Here is a 21,541-nt window from a genome sequence, read left to right on the forward strand (position 1 = left end):
TCACTTGTTTCACTGCTTTCTGTCTCTATGAGGACATTCATTTCGACGCAGCTGACGGGCCAGGGCCTTGTCACTGGCCACTGGTCCCTGGTGGTCTGGGGATTAGGATTCAGTGCTCTCGCTGCTGCAGCCTGACTTCAGTCTCTGGCCGGGAACCAAAATCCTGCTTCAAGCCGCTGCAGGCCGAGGCGACCCGGACTCAGGACTAAATGGTAAAAACACCCACTGACACATAGACACAAAGCAAAGGTGTCTGACGCGAGGGCATCTTAGAGGAGGAGAGAGGGAAATAACATTTATTGGGTCCCAGGGGGTCTGCAAACATTACTTCATTTACTCTTCATAAGAATCCTAGATCGTAGATAGCTTTTATCAGTTTATAGAAATGGGGGTCCAGAGGTTAAGCAGGAGCCCCAACGTCACACAACTTGTAAGTGGGGGAGTCAGCATTCACACCCACGACTCACTCCGCAGCCACCTTCCGGCTCTATCAGGGAGTGTTCCGAACCACCACTCTGGCCCTGTGTCCGCGGCTGAGGACACACTTTCTCACCAAATCCAGGGCAGCCTCAGTGCTCTTCTACATATAGTCGATCACTCTGGATCTGCAGGGTGGGTGTGCAAACCAAGCCTGTGGGCTATCCCAGCACCATTCCAGCTGCCTTCCCATCGGCCATCATGGGCTCTTTGTGCTGACTCAGGTGTGTCTTAGGGCCCAGCTCCCCCTGCAATGCTGACGCTGGGCTCAGGTAGGCGGTGCCAGGTGTATGACAGGATTCCTGGGAAGGTTTATCATTGATGCGGGGCACTTTTTCATTAGCGGTGCGTACATTTGAGTCAGTCATTCCCCTCTCCTCTGTTAAACGTTAGTTCCTCTGGGATCGGTGACATCCATACTTTACTGCAAATTTATTTTCTGGGTCACTTTTTCTTTGTCCAGTTTTTTCTTTTCCAGTTGTCTGGGGACATTGGCTGAAACCCAAAGCCTAGAACAACAGGTGATCTCCCTTGCCCCCCTCCCCAACTTCCTCACCCCCTCACTTCCACCAACCCACACATTTTAAAGAGAGATGCTAGACCATCCATGACGAGCTTGCTAAGAAGTATTCAAACCGGTCCTGCAACTTCTGGTCTTAGCACGTCACCCACCTCCAGCCTAGATCTAAGAGAAGTCTAAAGAATGTTCAGAGAGCTGAGGATTTCTTTAATGAGAAGGAAGGTGCAGCCAAACCCCATGTGACTTCGTTAAACTATTTCTTGGGCATGGCATAATTTCCATAGTTTGTTGGGCCAGGGCCGGAATGTTTCCTTGGGGTCCGAGGTGACATGACTGACACCTTGGGAGATAGCTAGGCTCGAGGGTCTTGAAAGCTCCCCAACTCAAGATTTCTGCCTGCTCAGGAAGGCACACCCCAGTACAAAGTGCCTCTGTGGGCTGAACTTTCAAGCAGGAGCTAAGAGATGTTTGTAGAAAGTTAGCTGCAGAGGGCATCACCCATGTCGCCTGGATCAGAGAATGGGGCAGTGCTGCGGGATCCTCAGCAAGGGGTCTTCAGGAACCCACTCAAGGCCCCCTTGAAGAATAGGGGAAAAGTCTGCCTGTAGACAACTGGTAAGTAACAGCCTCCCAAAGATGTCCACGTCCTAATCTCCAGAACCTGTGACTACGTTGCCTTAATTACAGAAAGGATTTTGTAGATGTGATTAAGGATCTTGAAATGGGGAAATTATCCCGGATTATCCAGGCAGGCCCAATATAATCACAAGAGTCATTTTAAGAGAAATGTGAGGACAGAAGCAGAGGTCAGAGAGGAGAGAAGGTGCTCCTGGCTTTGAAGATGGAGGAGAGGGCCACATGCCAAGGAATGCAGGTAGCCCCTAAAAGCTGAAAAAGGCAAGGAAAGGGATTCTCCCTTTGAGCCTCCAGAAGGAACGCAGCCCATTGTAGACTTAAGATCTCAAGAACTGTACGAGAATAAATGTTGGTTGCTTTAAGCCGCTAAATTGGTGGCAGTCTGTGAAGGCAGCAGTAGGAAACTAATACACCTTCCATGACCTGGAGGCATTCAGCAGCCAGTGTATCTTTGTCAGATGAAATACAGCCTGCCCGAATGTGGCACGCAACATTCTTATGCCAAAACATTATTCATTGTTTATCTGACATTCAAATTTAACCGGGCATCCTGTTTTTTTTCTAATTTGCTAATTCTGGTCAGAGAGGAGTAGAAAATGCATTAACTAAAAGGACGATTTGCGCCTCTGCTTCTCATATCTCTTCCCTGCCCCAAACCTGGAGACCCAAAGCAGGTGGTGAATGTGGAAGAAGGAGTAGGAAGTCAGAAGGAAGGGTCCGTGACCCTCCCCAGGGCAGGTATCTGTGTCTGTGTCGGGTGCAGGGCTGAAGAAGAGGCAATAAGCCTTGAGTTGGCTGAGAGATGCAGGTTTTCACTTAGATTGGCCTGGAATTTTTAATATCTGAAGATAAGGATCATTGGTTAATATCTGAAAGTGACCAGAATATTTTGGGATCTTTCCAAGATATTGTCCCAGGAGGGGAAGAGAGAACCAAGAGCAAAGGGTTGAAAGACAGGGGGGAGAAAAAGGAAAGGCAATGTCCAATTACACAGCAAATCCAGCCCAGTCAGTAAACCAGTCACCATCTGTTTACCCAATCACCACTCTCCTCTGCTGACCTGCTTTCACCGCTTCTGGGAAAAGTGACACCCACATCTTACCCTGCCATAATTTTACTAGATTGCTTTTTTTCTGAGCCAGGAACGATGACCTGGCACCACAGTCAGGGGAGAGGGTGAGGAAAAGGGCAGAAATTCCAGAGGGGCCTCAGGAATAAGGAGGACCGCGTGTGAACTGGATGACTTTTTGGGGCATGGCCATCTCTCGAGACTGGGCCTGAGCAGCTTTGGTGAACCAGGCCCAAATCCCACCATCCAAAAGGAAAAAGATGGTGAGGCTGAAAAGTTAGGTGCCTGGAGTTTTCCAGACAGACCCTGTGAAAATCTCCCAAAGCAGGGCTCGCACTAGAATTCCACGTGGTGATTGTGTTGGCTGCAGGGAACTGCTGAGAACATTCCCTCCACCTGGGTTTTCTTGACCTAAGCAGATGTGAGTGGCTTCTGTGTGACTCACCCTAAGCCTGACCTATTTGTGAAATGCTTTCTCTACAAAAAGCTGGAGATGAGTGCAGAGAATTATACATTTATAACCCCAGTATAGACAGGATTGTCTAACCCTCTCATTTTAGCTACTCCCTGCCCCGCCCGTGGTCTGTGAATGCTGACCAAACGTTGGCGAGTGTCTAATGGCCTAACCTATTGGCTCCAGCGGTAATTGCCAGGTAGGTGGGGGTAGGAGATGAGGAGTAGTGGGGGGCTTGCAAAGTGCAGGAGCAGTGGGCTCGGGGAGGCTGTGAGCGCCCAGAGATCCATTTCTCATTCTGCTTTGCTTCTCGGTACCCCAGGAACCTTGTAAGTATGAATGGGCTGCAGACGAGGTATCAGCACAGTGGGGAGTTGGCCTGATGTAGTGGAAGGAGCTGGGACTTCACACTCAGATCTGGGCTTGCATTTTTTTCTGCCATGTTACTTGCCGTGTGATGGGCTTTTCATACTCTCTTCCAGAACCTCTTTCCTCATCTACCAAATGGCCATAGTGATCTGCCCTTTCTGTATCTCAGACTTCATATAAGAGTAAGAGAAATGTTACCTATGAAATGTCACATACTGCAAAATGTTCTACAAAAGTTTTGAAAGTGCTTAGAGAGCTTTACATGAGGTTTCTGAAAACTTGCCTTTTTCATGACAGCTGATGCTAACATGGTCTGGACTAGCTGAGCCTGCCTGGGACCCACCTTCCCGTCTGCCCAGACTCTCCCATCTAACTCCCCGTCAGGATTTGGGTGGGGAACCCAGTGGGCCCAGCCCCGGGAGCTCCGGTTAATAACTAGGGCCGCTGCTACCGACACTGCAGAGCTGCTGGTGCCCCTGAGAAGGTCTCCATTTCCCCCTCTGTGCCCCGCCAAGGAGGAGGGAGTGCTCTGGGGCTGGGGGAAAGGGTGGCACCGCGGACAGCACCTCGCTGGGCTCTGCCATGGCCGCCTGCTGGCTACCTTGCTCAGCAGTCTCTGAACGTGGAGCTTTGAGGGGGCGTTGGTGGTGACCTTGGGTTAAGCTCAGATGCCACACTCGTTCCTGCGGCTGAGAGCAGCTACCTGCCAAGGCAGGTGTGGGCCTTTTCTGTTGCAGAGGCTGAGGTTGTATCACCCTCCTAAAACTCCTTTGGCTTCATCTTTGAAAAGAGAAGATGTGACACGGTGGTTGAGTCATGTGCTTGGATTCTGGCTTGTTTCCTTGGAGATTTGACTGGTCGCCATTGGGACCACAGGCAGGAGTGGAGCTGGTTTCCTCTGCACCTGTTTTTGTCAACTTCTGATATTAACAGAACGGCCAGATTCCAGAGACTTCCCAGGTCTAGCTGGGCCAGATTGGGATCTGCAGTGAGGCCAGTGGTGGGTCAGGGAGTACACACGAGGTGAGGAGGGAGAGGGGAGTCCCAGCCTCGGCCACAGGGCTCAGACGTGCTTCCTGCTGGGTTCTGCTCCCTGCCCCAGGTGTGACCGGCCCTGGGCAGATCAACTGCTGTGGGGAGGTGGGAGGTGGGGAGGTGGGAGGTGGGGAATTGGGCCCCACTGAGAAGCTAGACCAGAGCAAGGGCATTTCCTGACAGAAGTGTCTAAGGACTTCAGAGAACAGTCTTTTAGAATGTTACGAGTCACCTTTGCTGACATCCAAAATTTACACACAAAAATGTAAAGCCATTCTCATCTTTGTCTTTTGCGAGGATCATTAGCTGCAAACACCCCCAGCACATGGACAGAATCAACACAACATAGACATTATTTCAATATGCAAGTTTTGGACCCAGATTGCCTGGTTTCAAATCCTGACTTTGCCCCTTACTCACTGGGCTACTTTGGGCAAGTCATTTAACCTACCTGTGCCTCAGTTTCCCCATATGGATCCCATGGGAAAATAATAGTATCAACTTTATAGGATTTATTATTAGTTTTAGTTTATTAGTTTTATTATTTATTTTTTTAGTTTTATTTATTTTATTTTTATTATTTATTATTATTAGTTTATTAGTTTAATTTATTTTTAGTATTATTTATTTTTATTATTATTAGTTTTATTATTTATTTTATTTTATTATTTATTATTATTATTAGTTTTCCCATATGGATCCCATGGGAAAATAATAGTATCAACTTTATAGGATTTATTATTATCCCATGGATAATAACAGTATCAACTTTATAGGATTGCTGTGAGGGAGGAAAATGTACGTTAATACATGTAAAGTGCTTAGAATAAGGATGGGGTCAAAATAAACTTTCAATAAGTGTGAGCTCATCTTGTTTCATGTCATTATTTCAAGAGTATAACATTTCTCCTCTCCTTTTTGTATGCCTGGCTCTGATGGAAAATAGGTTTCAAGTGGTGTGTCAAGTTCAGTCCATTGGTTGTAGCTACCTGGACAGCTGTGTTGAGAAGGATTCTGAAGCTGCATCCAATCTCAGCAAGGGGAATTATGTGTCCCATTAGCGGGGTCTGCTGTGAGTGAGGACATAGGGAGCAGTGGCATGGGTGCCACATAGTTTCCTGTTCTGTGACTTGCCCTGCTTTAAGGGTTTTTGTTTGTTTGTTTGTTTGTTTGCAACATCTTTTTTTTTCCTTTTTTTTCCTGGCTGTGCCACGCGGCATGTGGGTTCTTCATCCCTGACCAGGGATAGAACCTTCACCCCCTGCAGTGGAAGCGTGGTGTCTTAACCACTGGACCGCCAGGGAAGTCCCTGCTTTAAGGTTTTTTTTTTTTCTCTCTCTTTCTACCTCGGTCCCAGCCCTCCCCTTGCTACCTGCCTTTGCCTCTGGTATCCCGGTCCTTTGATGGGCTTTGCTGTCAATAGCTGCTCTGTAGAATCTGGAGTTCATGTCAGATAAGAACTTTGAGATTTTTTTCCTTTGGAGAAAGCAAAGCCCGCAAGGCCTGGTATAGAGGATGCTGCTAGCTCAGTGGGGAACCTGAGGGTTTCTCTGTGTGCAGAGCAAGGGCGTTCTCAGAGAAACCGGGAAGCTCTTCACCGGGCAGCTTAGTCTTCTGTGATCCCCATTGTTCTGGAATCTAAACGCTAATGATTAGTACAGGAACTTCCTCACAGCCTAGGCAATCATTGACTTGTTAATGCATGCAGGACCTTGTGCTGAGTTATCCCTATTTCCATTCAGTGGCGGTCTTTCTGCCTGAACACAGGTGGACGGTTGTGGTCAGGTCACCTTGTGGCCCCTTGTGGCCATCTCTGTTTGCAGAGTGCCATTCTGCCAGTTTGGGGAGCTGTGCTTTGTCTTGAGTCGAAGAGATCTGGGTTTGAATTCCTTGTTCTACCAATTACTAGCGTCGTGATTTGAATAAGTTGCTTAAACTCTCTAAGCCTCACTCTCCTTGTCCGTAAACGGGAAGAAGAGCAGACCCACCTCATCAGGCTGTAGGGAGGCCTAAGCGAAGGACGCACTGAAAGCACGTGGCATGAGCCTGGCCCATGTTAAGTGCACCAAAAGCGGTAGCTATTATTTTCTTAACTCAACCAGAAAGCTCATCTTCATTAAATGATATAATATAAAAATAATGGTTCAAATTTGTGTGACACTTTCACCTTTATTATGCCTAGCACAGAGCAAGCACTGAGTATTAGCTATTATTATTAATAATAACATTGAGAGCAGCAGCTCTACTTAGCTATGAAGGGTGAGATTATCACCCAAGCCCTTGACCAGGCCTCTTAACTTGGGGCCCATGGACCCCTTGATGGTCTGTGGGTAGAATCTGTGGGGTTTGTGACCTTGGATAGGAAAAGAATTAGACTTTTTATTTTCACTAACCTCTAACTGAAATTAAGAATCTCCTTCAATTATGAACATAGGCAAAATACACTAGTAGTAACAACACCTGTGACCTTGACACCAGCACAATTCCACATAAAATATTGGCTAGGCTTGATGCTACTTCAAAACTAGATATTAAATCTGCTGTTAGAACTTGTTATTTAATGTGTTAATACAGAAGCACATATTCTGATACTTACATTTCAATGTAACTGTTTTTCTTTAATATTTTATTTCTTTATTTATTTTTATAAATTTATTTATTTATTTTTGGCTGTGTTGGGTTTTCGTTTCTGTGCGCGGGCTTTCTCTAGTTGCGGCAAGCGGGGGCTACTCTTCATCGTGGTGCACGGGCTTCTCATTGTCGTGGCTTCTCGTGTTGTGGAGCACAGGCTCTACACGTGCAGGCTCAGTAGTTGCGCCTCACGGGCTTAGTTGCTCCGTGGCACATGGGATCTTCCCAGACCAGGGCTCGAACCCATGTCCCCTGCATTGGCAGGCAGATTCTTAACCACTGTGGCACCAGGGAAGCCCTGTTTAATACTTTATATTCATTTTATGCAGTTAAGAACTTTATCCTAGAAAATGTCAACAGGCTTCACCAGACTGACTGCTGGAGGAGTCCAGGGCATGACAAGGTTAAGAATTTACAGAGTATGGAGGCAGTCCCCAAGGCCACCCTCACTTCTGATGCCAATTGCAAGACCTGGGGTCCCCAAGACCACCCTCAGTTTTTTGTTTTAGTTTCTTGTTTCTTAATTGAAGTATAGTTGATTTATAATGTTTCAGGTATATAGTAAAGTGATTCAGTTATTTATATATATATACTTTTTTTCGGATTCTTTTCCATTATAGATTACTACAAGACATTGAATATAGTTCCCTGTACTATACAGTAGGTCCTTGTTGTTTATCTATTTTATATATAGTAGTGTGTATCTGTTAATTCCAAATCTGTCTCTTCCCCCACTTTCCCCTTTGGTAACTATAAGTTTGCTTTCTATGTCTGTGTGTCTACTTCTGTTTTGTAAATAAGTTCATTCGTATCATTTTTTTAGATTCCACATATAAGCGATATCATATGATGTTTGCTTTTCTCTGTCTGACTTACTTCACTTATATGATAATCTCTATGTCCATCTATGTGGATGAGACCACCTTCAATTTTCATAAATTACTAGAATAACTTATAGAATTTACTGAAAGCTACTGTACTTATGGCTACAGTTTATTACAGTGAAAGGAATCAGCAAAGGGAAGATACACCTGGAGCAGAAAGTTCCAAGAGGGGAGCTTCCGGCTGTCCTCTCCCAGTGGAGTCATGGACAGCACCAACTTTTCCTGGCAATGATGTGTGACACTACACATGGGATATTGCCAACCAGAGAAGCCCACCTGAGCCTTGGTGTCCGGAAGTTTCATTTAGACGCAGTCAGGTAGCCATGGTGGACCACCTGCTTGGCTGACCTTTCATCTCCAGGCGTCTGGAGGTAGAACTGATATCATGTGGTCAAAGCCTCCAGTATAAATCACATTGTTAGACTATCCAGTGTGGTCCAAGACCCCAGGTAAACGCTTATCTGGCAGGACATTCTAAGAATTTAGCAATACCTTGCAGGAGCTGAGGACAAAGGCCAGACCTGTCTTTGGGGAAGGTTAATTCTTTACTACACAGGCTCCACTCTGGAAACTGCCTTGGAGCGGCCAGCTTGGAAGCGGGTGAGGGTCGGGGTGGGGTGGGAATCAGCTAACACACACAGTTGTAGCTACTGAAACCGTTTAGATCTGGGGTTCCCAACTCCTGGTCCGCGGATCGGTAGCGGTCCGGGGCCTGTTAGGAACCGGGCCGCACAGCAGGAGGTGAGCAGCTGGTGAGTGAGCGATGCCTCATTTGCCGTTCCCCACCGCCTCCTGACCCAGCCCCCATCTCCCCCACGCCTCGACCAGGTCCGTGGAAAAAGTCTTCCATGAAACCAGTCCCTGGAGCCAGAAAGGTTGAGGACCGCTGGTTTAGAGCAATTTTTTTTTTTTTTTTTTTTTTGTACCCAGCAAAGACAGTGTAAAGGTCATTGTTTCTGGAGGCAACTGAATAATACCAATGATTAAAAACATAGCTCAGCCTTGTCTCTACACCTAACACTTTCCAAAGTGTATTTCCAAATGTTGGAAGTGTTAATTCTCAAAACACGTGGAAGGAAGGGGTCCTGTTAAACCTCAGAAGTGAGGGCCCCAGTGGTGGGGCAGAATGTGGACTGCCCCACGCCTCCTCCCGGGCTGTTCAGACAGAGTGAGTCCTGTGGCCGAGAAGATCAGCAGGTATTTTACAGAATCAGGTTACCTGGTCATGCCGGGGCGGTGCTAGGAGCTTAGCCAGCTTTGGAGATGGCCTGTTCTGGAGTTCACCGGGTGTGATTACGTGAGGTAATTGACTGCGCATGTGACCAGCTTACATGTGGGAAAGCACAAGTTTGCCGGAGCCTGGAGTCTTCTAGGCCCAACACGTTTTGACTCATCTAAAGTGAACCCAGAGTCATGACCTCATCCTCCAGTTTGGGGTAAATTACATGCAGTCAATCTCTATGTTAACATTGAAAAGCCACACTTTCAGGACCCTATTGCTGGTGTCTTCCTGGGTAAGGTCATTTCTACGGGCCTGTGAGGGCCGAGGCTCCGCCACCTCTGCAGGAGCCTGTGTTCCCTGAAGGGGAGAAGTGCACTGGCCCCGCAGGTGGGCACAGAAGACTTTCTGGGGTGTGGCTAGGATCCAGAGAGCTTTGTGTTTCCCTGAAGAGCACATCTGTGCTCACAAGTGTACTTGTATATAATTTCTGCAGTAGCTGTGACTATTTTATGGAGGTCTGTGTGGTTTTTTTAAAGCTGCCTTTAAAAAGGATCCTTTCAGGGCTTCCCTGGTGGCGCAGTGGTTGAGAGTCCGCCTGCCGATGCAGGGGACACAGGTTTGTGCCCTGGTCAGGGAAGATCCCACATGCCGCGGAGCGGCTGGGCCCATGAGCCATGGCCGCTAAGCCTGTGCGTCCGGAGCCTGTGCTCCACAACAGGAGAGGCCACAACAGTGAGAGGCCCGCGTACTGAAAAAAAAGAAAAAAAAAAAAAGGATCCTTTCAAATGACCATTCTCCCCTTCTCACCAGTGCTGCTGTCCATAATTATTTGGAGGAAGCTCTTTCAGATGATCATCTACACGCCTTTTGGCCCTCATTGCCCAACTGGACTGCAGCTCCATGGGGCAAGGCCTGCTCTGTCCTGTGTATCTCAGCACCAACAGCAGTGCCTGGCATAGAGCGGGCACTTGGCAGATGTTTGTTGAATGAATAATAAGAATGAATCCTATGAGATCACTCACTGTATTCATTTCCTGTGGCTCCTATAACAAATTACCAGAAACTAGGTGACTTAAAACAACAGAAATTTGTTCTCTTACAGTTTCAGTGGCCATAAGTGCAAAGTCAGTATCACTGGGCCAAAATCAAGGGGTCAGCAGGGCTAACACCCTGTGGTGGCTCTAGGGGAGAATCTGTTCCTTGTTTCTTCTGGCCTCTGGTGGCTGCAGCATTCCTTGGCTCGTGGCCGCATCACTCCAATATCTGCCCCTGTGGTCGCCTTCTCCTCTTCTGTGTGTGTCAGATCTCCATCTGCCTCCCTCTTTTAAGGATACACGTGGTTGGATTTGGGGCCCACCAGGAAATCCAGGATAATCTCTCCCCATCACAAGACCCTTAATTACACCTGCAAAATTCCCCTTCCTCCCTTTTTCTCTGTATAAGGTAGCATTCACAAGTTCTAGGTTTAGGAAGTGGAAATCTTTTGGGGGGCCATTGTTCAGCCTACCATACTCACAAAGGGGATATAAACCAACAGAAGGCTGGGCAGTCCCTCACTGAGCAGTCTGGCAGGGGGACACACATATTCCTGAACACTGCTAATTCAGGGAAAGTGTCTCAGAGGACTCTGGCTCATGGGGGAGCCCTCATGCTCATATTTGGGGCCTATGTTACTATGAACACGTGAGAACAAGGTATAACCATCTCCTTTCACCCTCAGAGTCTGTGCTCTCAGCAGACCCACGCTCGCCCTCCCCAGAGCAGGTTCCTGCCCTGAGTCTCCTGTGGCAGCTGAAGATGTCAGGAAAGGCAGCCCTTCCCAGGACCCAACCTCAGGAGGGCCCTGGTCCTAGGGCTCCCTGGCGTGTCTCTATGGGGAACCATCTTTTCCTGATCATGTAGGTAAGTTGTCCTTCCCCTTGACAGCAACCACATCTCTGCAGCCTGGTAGGTGGGGGGGGGGGGGGGGGGGGAAGCAGCAGATAAGGGAGCAGTGATAATATGGAAAGGTCAGATGCCAGATAAAGAGAGGTCAGATAAGGAGGAATCCGCCCCAGGCTGACAGGCTAAAGCCTACAGCAAATTTTGCTTTTTGTGATCCCTGGGACCTGCGGATTCTGCTGCTACCCTCTGTCCCCAAACAAATGATGAAAAAGAAAGACTAAGAAAATAGACAGGACTTGTTGTCTGGATTTAGCAGGTTTATCCATGCTCACTTGCTCTCCACATCACCCTCCTACAGAATGCCCTGCCCCCAATGGTTCCAAATAGCTTTCCAACCTATTGTTTAGGGACCTGTGTAATTGAGGTCTTTTATTCTCTATTCTCTAGATTTTCTCTAAATTTTCACTAATCTTATTGTTGCTCTGGCCGGGACTCCCAGAGTGAGTCTGCAGGAAAAGGTGGGACTAAAGCAGAGTGTAACTCCAGGATTTCTCCGTCCAGGTCCGTCCTAACACTCAGCCAGGGAGGAGCTGGGTTGAGGGGAGGGGTGGGTGCACATGCACATCTTCCTTCCAGCCATCCTCTCAGATGGGCTGCCTTCTCTGGGAGTGCTGCCTCTGATGCAGTCTCCATTCCTTTTTTTGTATTTCCCTTCAATCTGATTCATCCCCTGTGGGCAATAAGAGCCACTGTGGGTTCCCTGGCGGAGTTCTTCTTTTTTAGAGGAATTTGTGTTATGTATTTATTTGCATAATATAGGGTTTTTTAATCGAGGTATAATTGACGTGTAACATTATATTAGTTTCAGGTGTACAACATAATGATTTAATATTTGTGTGTATTGTGAATGAACAGCACAATAATTTGAGTTAACATCCATCACCAAACATAGCTACAGATTTTTGTTTTCTTGAGATGAGAACATGTAAGATCTTCTCTTTTAACAACGTTCAAATATACAATACAGTATTATTAACTATAGTCGCTGTGCTGTACGTTACGTCCCCAGGACTTATTTTATAACTGGAAATTTGTACTCATAATAGAATTCTTACAGTTAAAATGTTGACTTTTATTCATCAAGAGTAAAAGAGATTTCATTGGCTAGATTTGTTTTGATGAGTCAGGGGAGGGCCTCAATTTAGAACAATTGTCTTCCAAAGATTTGGTAGGGGGTAATTTTTTGTTTCTTTTCTTTGGGTTTTTAGTTTGTTTGTTTTTTCCAGATGAAGCTACAAGTACATTTGTGTCTTTGTCTAAACAGGTAATGCCAACTTCATTTTCAAACAGTGTGCTTGGGCTCCATTCATCACTGTGTTAGGGTTTTTTACATTTTTTAATTAATTTTTTTGGAGTATAGTTGCTTTACAATGTTGTGTTAGTTTCTGCTGTACAGCAAAGTGAATCAGCTATACGTATACATATATCCCCTCTTTTTTGGATTTCCTTCCCATTTAGGTCACCACAGAGCACTGAGTAGAGTTCCCTGTTGCCTGGCAGAGTTCTGAGTGGAGAATCAGGTGGCCTCAGGTGCCCTTCTGCCCTGGCTCGCTGAATTTTCACAGATAGTACAGCATCTCTGGGCCTCTGTCTGCTGTGGGACAGTGTGAAACAGGTTTATCAACAAGGATCTTTCCAGTGGTGCTACTCTGAGCCTCTATGGTGTTAGAATTGGCTCAAGGACCGAGTTTGGATCTCGAAGTTTAGGTTTATTCCGTATTTGCAGCCCTCTTTAAAAAGCAGGTGGCACATGGCTCTGCATCTGTCTGAACTTGTGGTCATTGTGTTTTATCTGTTCCATGACCAGCAAAGGACTGGCTTAGGCCTTGCATTTCAGAGAGGGGGGACCAGGCTCCCTGAGCACACTCAAGTGTGAGGGGCTGGCAGCGGAGCTGAGGAAGGGGGTGAGGTTGGAAGGCTGCCTGCAACCTCCCCTCGGCACCACCCTCCCTGGGTGGATCTCACATCCTTTTGCTGGGGAGAAGAGTCTGAAGGGATATGCCAGGAGGTGGCTGTTATAACAAAATGCCACAGAGTGGGTGGCTTAAGCATCAGAAATGCATTTCTCACAGTTCTGGAGTCCGAGATCAGGTTGCCAGCAGGGTCAGTTTCTGGTAAGTGTTCTTTTCCTGATGTAAACAAAAAGAACAGTGTTGTTCATTATCCTGTTATACAAAGGGTTAAATCACAACCCACTGCAGTCACCCAGGACAGTGTGCCCTGGGCATTCAGGAGGGAAAAACTGCAGGAGACACTCTGTGTTTTGGATAAACAGGCCCCTACCCAGTTAAGGTGCATTTCTGAGGAAGAATTTCAACGACCCCAGGTTCTTGTGTCTTCCATGCTAGAAAAGCACATTAACTTCAGATATCTGTTCTTTGTGATTAGCGGTCATCTTTTACCAAGATGTATGCTTGACTAATTGTTTTTCCTAGCCCCCAAATTCATTTATATACTGGCTCCTCACCTACCTCTTCAGAGTAGTTCCTCAGAGCTAGCTGACAGCCTGATTCCTGGACTATAGTCCTCAGTAAGATGCCTGAAAATAACTTAACTCACAACTCTGTTGTTTTTTTCTTTCAGTTGACACTGGTTTGCAGACTGTTTCCTTCTTACTGTGTCTTCACATGGTGGAGAGAGAGATCCTCTCTCGTGTCTTTTTCTATAAGGGCACTAATCCCATTCATGAGCGCTTCACCCTCATGACCTCATTTAAACCTAACCACCTCTCAAAGGCCCCGCCTGCAAAGACCATCACATTGGGGATGAGGTATCCACATATGAATTTTGAGGGGGACACAAGCAGCACTGTTCTCAAGGGGCAAGGTGGCAGCATCTCTCCTGCTGCCCACAGGGCCAGGTGTCTGCTGGCAAGTCTGGGCATGGACAGGAGGGTGCGTACAAAGGGGGCTTCCACCTGCAATGTCTTCCCTGGGAATAAGCTTGCCTGTGCAGAGTGGCTCACATTTACACGTGACGCCTTTGTCAGATCCGCTGTCTCTCCATTCTCCCCAAATCCCCCTGAGCTCCTCCTGGGTGCCACATCCTGCAGTAGTAAGAGAAGGAGGTGAGTCGGTCCTGGAGCCTGCCCTCTAGGGACTCTTCCTGGTAGGGAAGACCCTCTGGTGAGCCCTGTGTTGGGGGGTCCAGCAAGAGAAGCTGTAGAAGGTTTAGATTTGACCTCTTGATTTTTTTTTTTTTTTCGGTACGCGGGCCTCTCACTGTTGTGGCCTCTCCCGTTGTGGAGCTCAGGCTCCGGACGCTCAGGCTCAGCGGCCATGGCTCACGGGCCCAGCTGCTCCGCGGCATGTGGGATCCTCCCGGACCGGGGCACGAACCCGTGTCCCCTGCATCGGCAGGCGGACTCTCAACCACTGCGCCACCAGGGAAGCCCAAGCTCTTGATATTTTTGATATGCCATGTTCTTTACCACCCAAGGCCTCGCCACAGGCTGATCCCTCTGCCCAAATTCCCTTCTCCCATTCACCTGGTGAGCTCCTACTTATCTTTCAGGTGCCCTGAAAAGTCTTCCCTGAGGCCCTCCCCATCATTATTCCAATTCCTCTTGACATCTCTTAGCTTTGTTTCCTTTTCCTCTCCCTCCCACAGGAGAGAGACTGTGTCTGTCATGTTCCTTGTCATACCCCAGTGCCTGGCACATAGTAAGCAGGCAGTACATGCTTAATGGATCATCGAAGGAAAATGTTACACAGAGGAGGCACTGATTAACTTTATCAGGAGCGAATCAGGGAAGGCTTTCTGGAGGAGGTGTTGACTAAAGGAAGAAGAAAAGTTTGCTGGGTGTTCTAGGCAGTCGGAACAGAAGGTGCAAAGGCCCAGAGTGGTGACATCATATGGAAGGTTGGTGTTGTCAAGATGCAGATGAAAGAGCTGCAGGGTCAGGGTCTGCCCATGGAAGACCCAGCATGTGTGTTCAGAGCTGGGGGATGGGAATTAGAAGGGGCACAATGCCACTGCCCTGGAGGCTGTATTAGGTGGATTGACGGCCCCCAGGCTGGAGCAAGGAGGCCAGTTAGGAGGTTATTGTGATGCACCAGGAAAGAAACATAGGCCTGAACCCAGGCAGCAGCTGTGAGGATGGGGAGGGGAGATGAATTTGAGGTTTCAAGCTGGAACCCCAGGGCTTGATGACTAATCCAGTGCGGTAGAAGGAGCAGTGGAGAGTGGAAGTTCATGCCACTAACCTGAACCGCAGACCCAAGAAGAACAACAACTTTGAGGAAGTTGAGGTGGGAAGGTTTAGATCAGTTCTGATTCAGACACAGCGAGTTTGAAGATCCTTTGGGACCTCATGTAGCAAACGGTTTTATATTTGAGTCCAGAGCTTGAGAGAATTCAGAGCAGGAGGTGTAGATTTGGACTCCTGGTCATATATGTGGAAATTAAAACCATAGGGATGAATGAGACTGCTGGGGAGAGGGTGTGGAGTAGGGCCAGAGGTCTGGGCATAAAACCCTTGGGGAAGTAAAAACTCAAGTTGCCTTCAGAGGAAGAGTACCCAGGAGAGGACACCAAGAAAGGTCTGTCCCTCTATCCTCCTTGACATAAGTATGTGGTCCTTCCTGTTCCAAAGAGTGGATCTTGACAGTGGAAGCCAGTGGTGGTAACCTCATTCCCCTTGTCAGTGATTGGTATAGGAATGGACCTGTGACCCATCCTGACCAATGAAACGTGAGAGGAAGAGTTCTAAAGGGCTTCTGGGAAAGGTTTCCTATTCTTAAGATGGGAGCAAGGATGAGATGGTTCTATTTTACCTCTGGACTTTGTCCAGTCTGCATGGGATACCAGAAACAGTTGCAGCTATCTGTGATCATAAGGAAACCCAGCCTAGGGAGCAAGTCCACATGCCAAAGCTGACAGAGAGGAGAAATGGAAAGAACTGGAATCTTTGATGACATTGGTGATCTACTACCGCAGCCATCCCTGGAATCCACTCTTCCATCGAGCCTTTTCCTATGTGATACAATGAATTTTATTTTTGTTTTGGCCAGTTTAGATTAGGTTTTCTGTTACTTTCTACTAGAGTAACCAAGGGAGGAAAATATTTCAGCAGAACTCCTCAGAAATTCATTATGAAAAAAGTCTAATACCGTTAATTGGATTTGGCAGTATGGTGGTCAAAGGGCAAATTCAGTGGACAGATGGGCTAGAAGGCTGACCAAAGAGACTAAAATGTGAGTGGGAGGTGTGGACGTAAAGACTGTAAGTGTAGACTGAAACAGACACCTGGTCAGAAGACCTGGATTTTAGTAAGTCAAGGATAGGCTATGATGTGATAACAAACAAACGCCAAGCCTCAGTGGCCCAACACACACAAGCTCTGTATTTTGTTTTTGTTTTTTCACTTGTATGAAGTCCTCCGTGGATCAGACAGCTCTCTTCCAGCAGTGTCTTGGGGACCTGGGTTGTTTCAATATTGTGGTTATGCCGTCTCAACGTGAGAACTCTGTGGTGAGCATGGCAGGTGAAGGGAGAGCTGAGGGGGCGTTCAGGGTGCTTCCTCTGCCTTATCCCGCTAGTGACACCTGTAACTCTTGCTCCCAGTCCATTGGACAGAAGTGGTCACGTGGCCCTGTCTAGCTACAGGGGAAATTGTGGAGCAGCCATGGATATGTGGTGAGCATCAACTGTGTCTGCTGGATCTTAACTTTCTGAACTTTACTTTTTCCTCAGTAAAATAGAAGATCACCCAACTCACACAGGGTTGTGAAAATCAAAGAAGATATGGAGGACCTCTTTTTTCTGTTGTCTTCCATGATTCTGTTTTGTCTCGGTTTTTCCATGCCTGTATAATCTGGGTGTTAAAAATAAATCCCACCTACTGAACACCTACTAGGGATAATGGTAATAGGTAGGATTCATTGAGTGCTTACTCTTAGTCAGGCACAATTCCAGGCACTGTCCATACATCAACATAGTACTGAACATACTGTTTTCTCCATTTTGCAGGGAACTCATGCCTAGCATGGTGTCTGGCACACAGAAGGCTTTCGATAGATGTTTGGATAAATTCAGCAACTTGTTCAAATCACAGACCTAGCAAGGGGCAAAGTGACCAGTGGCCCCCCCAAATACATCTAGGTCTTAATCCCTGCAACCTGTGAATGTCACTTTCCTAATATGGCAAAAAGGGCTTTGTCATAATCCAGATGGGATTAAGTTAAATTTAATCCAGATGTGGTTAAGGATCTCAAGATAGGAAGAGTAGCCACGATTATCCAGGTGGGCTCCAAATGCAATCACATGTATCCTTTTAAGGGGAAGGCAGAGGGAAATTTGACACACAGAAAAGAGAAGGCGATGTGACCAGAAGGTGGAGATTGAAGTGATGCGGTCACAAGCCAGTGAATGCCACCGGAAGCTGGAAGAGGCGAGATGATGGATTCTTTCCTTCCTTCGAGGCTCTGGACAGAGTGCCACCTTCTCAATTCCTTGATTCCAGCCCAGGGACACAGATTTCAGAACTTTGGTTTCCAGAACCACAAGAGAATAAATTTCTATTGTTTGAAACGACCCAGTTTACGGCAATTCGATACGGCAGCCACAGGAAATTGATACACCAGGTTTGGGTGATGGCCCAGGAACACCTTAGAGTCTGCAGTCCTCTGGCCTCTGCCACCTAGAAGGTCAAGAAGGGGTTCCTACGGGCCCCTGTGCCTGCAGCAGAGACAGAGGAGGAGGCGGAGATGCACTGGGGTTGGTCTGAAAGAAGAGTTTTAAAAAACAGTCTATAGACTCCCAGGAATCAGAAGTTGAAAGCCATCCATCCAGAAACGCTTATTATGCACGTGCTGTGTGGCAGACCCGCTGGGACTACAGATTTAAGAAGACTTGGAATTGGGTGTGGGTGGATTCATGCTGTTGAGGATGAGGCGAGGGGGTCCCGGGACTGGGCTGCGGGCTGGAGCTGCGGGGGCGGAGGAAGCCCGAGGCCTGTCCTGCTGGCCCTGCTAAGGGGGCAGGTGCCTGGCCAGGAAGGGCCTGGAATCTCCTCACCTGAAAGCAGACGCGAGGCGTGTGCGTCCCAGGGTGGGTGTTTGGTTCAGGTTTCTCAGGAAGTCAAGGCAGTGGTGGTGGAGGAAAGTGGCCTGGAGTCCTGTCTGACCTGGAAGGAAGTGTGCGGGGTGAAGCGTGGAGAGGCCAACCTTCAGGGGGACTGTGAGGCCTGCAGCCAAGGTGTGGGGTGCAGGCGAAACAGGCGGAGGCTGCCAGCCACGGAGCTCATGGCCCGTGTCTCCAGGGACAGAGACGGGGCTCCTGGAGCTGTGGTCTGGGGTCACTTTTGGGTCTGCTCGGCCCAAGGGAAGGGAGCGCTGCCCCTGCAGACAGAGGGACCTCTGGGCCTTGCCACTACTGCTGGGCGTTGACCTTGGGCCTGAGGGTTTGTGGACCTTGGTTGTCACGTGACACTGCAACCTGGGGCTGAGAATGTACGTGACCTCTTCTGGGAGGCCGTCCGTGGGCACACCGGACTGGAGGGTTCCACTGGCCCAACTCACACGATCGGCCGAGAGGGGCCACGACAGCATCTTCAATTTTATGGAAGAAACAGAGCTCAAGGAAGAGGGAGGGCGTCCTACCAAATCAGGAAGAGACAAAAAGGGGGAGGTTAGCCAGGAAGGGGGGGGGGCTGGGATACTGGTCAGCGCCCAGTAGCTGGAACATTCCAGCACTTTCCTGAAAGAGAGCTCCCTCAGGGAGAGAAGTCTCATTCTGTTCAGTTTTTGAGGGGGGCACTTTGAGAGCGTGACATGGTGAAGACAGTCCCTGCTTCTGTGGTGGTGGGGCTCTCGGCCTCTCCTCTTTTCTCGTCTCTCAGCTTCTCTTTGTCTTTTTTCCCTTCCTGTCTCCTCTCCCTTCTCCCCTTTTCTTCTCCCATCCTTTCTTTGTGAATGGCTCCTAGACTCTTCCTGTCTCTCTTTCTGTCCCGTGCTGTGTCTGCATCGATCACAGCCCCCTGAACACACACACACAAACACACACACACACAGAATCTGGCTTTATTCGGATCACCTCCGCTAATGGGCCAGCCAGGACATCACCGGAAGCACCTGTGCTCTGACACGGCCCAAGCACATTTTTTCTATTTTCTCATTTATACTTCCTCATTCACATTTTCCTTTCTGCAGGTTTGCTTACAACGTCATCTGAGACTTTCTGGCCCCTTCACATTTCTTCATCTATTTTTATCAGCAAGCACCCAAACTTCTTCCTGGTGCCTCCCCGCCCCCACGCAGCCTGAAGAGAAGGCTCAGCTCCCTGGGGCCCAGGAGGGTCAAGAGGCTGCTGGGGGATGGGCAGCAGGCAGAGAGGTCTGGCTCCTCACCTGGACTCCTGAGAAGCCAGTCAAACAGGAGGAGATGATAGTCTCCCCTCTGCTCTTAGCCTCCCCGGAGCTGCTCCCTCCTGAAGTCCAGGAGCCCTTCTGGAAGCAGGAGAAGAATTCCCACATGGAGGTTACAGAGTTCCCCATTAGCACATGATTTAAAGCTGGGATACCAGAGGGGCAGTCCAGGTCCCGCTTCTATTCCTGGTGACCCCTGGCAAGTCACATGATCCCTTAGAACCTCAGTATTTTTAGTCTGGAAATCAGGCATTTTAGTTTGCTCTACCTACTGCACAAAGGGTTCTGCGTTGTGAGCTACCTGTAAGGGTGACGACAACAAAGACAAGGGTGATGTTGATGACAGCACTTGCCACAGACTGTGTGCCAGGCCCTATCGTAGGTGCCTTAATGTATGAACTCACTTCATCCTACAACAACCTCAGAAGTACGTACTGTTATCATCTCTGTTTTACAGACGAGGAAATGGAGGTGCAGAGAGGTTAAGCTACTTGTCCAAGGTTACACAGCTGGTAAGCAGCTGAGCTGGGATTCAAACTCAGCAGTCTGGCCCCAGACCTCACACCCCTGTGACTGAGACTTTCATGGTCTGGAAGAACAATGTTACTCCCTCTCTCCCAGTACGACAACAAGTGCCCAGGGGGAGGGGATCCAGTTTGCAGAAGTGGTCGTCCAGGTCCTGAGAGCGTGTGGCCATCTCCACCTTGGCCATCTCCTGAGGGCGACGCAGTCACTGGGCGGAAGGGGGGCGCTGCTCTAGGGCTTCAGTAACCTTGTGTTTTTTCAGTGCAGTCTCTTCAGGCTTTGTTACCACAATACATTTATTTTTGGAGTATTACTATTACCAGTTTGACACCGCAGCCCTCTTATTTGTCAGCCCCATTCTTTCTGGTTTATGTTTAAGTGTGTTGTGTGTTGACTCCACTGCTGCTATCTTTGCTTCTTTTCTAAAAACGGTATTCGAGTGGGAAGCACTGTGTACTCACTCACTTCTTCAGCAGACATGACTTCCGTGTAAGGACGCTGTGCTGATTGCTCTGGGGGACATCAAAGATGAAGTCGGTGTGGCCTTTGCCCTCAAGAATCTTCCAGTCCAGGAGTGACAAGTAACATGCATGGACGTAGCTGTAATGGCACATGGATGCTGGATGAGCATTGCCACCAAAGTCACGGCAGGACTTCAGACAGCTCTCAGGGAAGTCTTTTTAGAGGAGATAGTGGATAAATAAGTTATGGCGCAGAGATCCCAAAACACAGTAGTCTATATAAGATCAATCTTAGGATATAATTTTATTTCCCTCTCCCGTAACAGTGCAGACGCAGGTGGCACTAGTCTGGTGGGACAGCTCAGCTCCGCAGGGTCATTCAGGGACACAGTTTTGCTCTATGCTGTTGCTTTGCTCCACTGTCCTGTTGGGTATTATCTTCATCTGTATGGTTAAAGCTTGGTCATTGCTGCATTGACCTCTCACCTTGTGGCAAGGGCGAAGGGAGGGTGGAGGAACAAACAGATGCTTTAAGGCACGGACCCAGAGTGGCTCACCTATTCCGTTGGCCAGAACTTGGCCATTTGGCCACATTTAATTACAAAGCAGGTTGGGAAAGGTAGTCTATAGCCAAGTAACCAAGTGTCCAGCTAAAAGTTCCATGTGGAAGAAAGAGATAATGGGGGAATATTATCTATATCTCAATGACTTGGGCCTTGGCAAATGGACAGGATATTGTGGGGTAGGAATTGGAGGGGGAGGGCATTCCAGGTGGAGAAAACGGCAGAGGTGCGGGAAGGTGCATGATGGATTTGGAGAAAGTGAAGATCCAGCGTACCTGGGGTGTGGGATTTATGTAGAGGAGCCTGTGACCCACGTTTGGGTAGAGACGGGGCAGGCTTCATCTCTTTAATAGGCTGCTCAGTCTTCCCATAGAATATGGTCCTTG

General features: G+C 48.2%; 1 long non-coding RNA gene across 1 annotated transcript; it reads left to right on the forward strand.

The window, feature by feature from the left end:
• Positions 1 to 953: 953 nt before the first annotated feature.
• Positions 954 to 20,450, forward strand: LOC109548279 (uncharacterized). The gene is made up of 3 exons (XR_002174329.3): positions 954 to 1,612; positions 11,018 to 11,199; positions 17,212 to 20,450. It is a non-coding gene; the product is annotated as an uncharacterized lncRNA (long non-coding RNA).
• Positions 20,451 to 21,541: the final 1,091 nt, after the last annotated feature.

This window comes from Tursiops truncatus, chromosome 17 (genome assembly GCF_011762595.2).
Source record: "Tursiops truncatus isolate mTurTru1 chromosome 17, mTurTru1.mat.Y, whole genome shotgun sequence".
Classification (NCBI taxonomy): Eukaryota; Metazoa; Chordata; class Mammalia; order Artiodactyla; family Delphinidae; genus Tursiops; species Tursiops truncatus.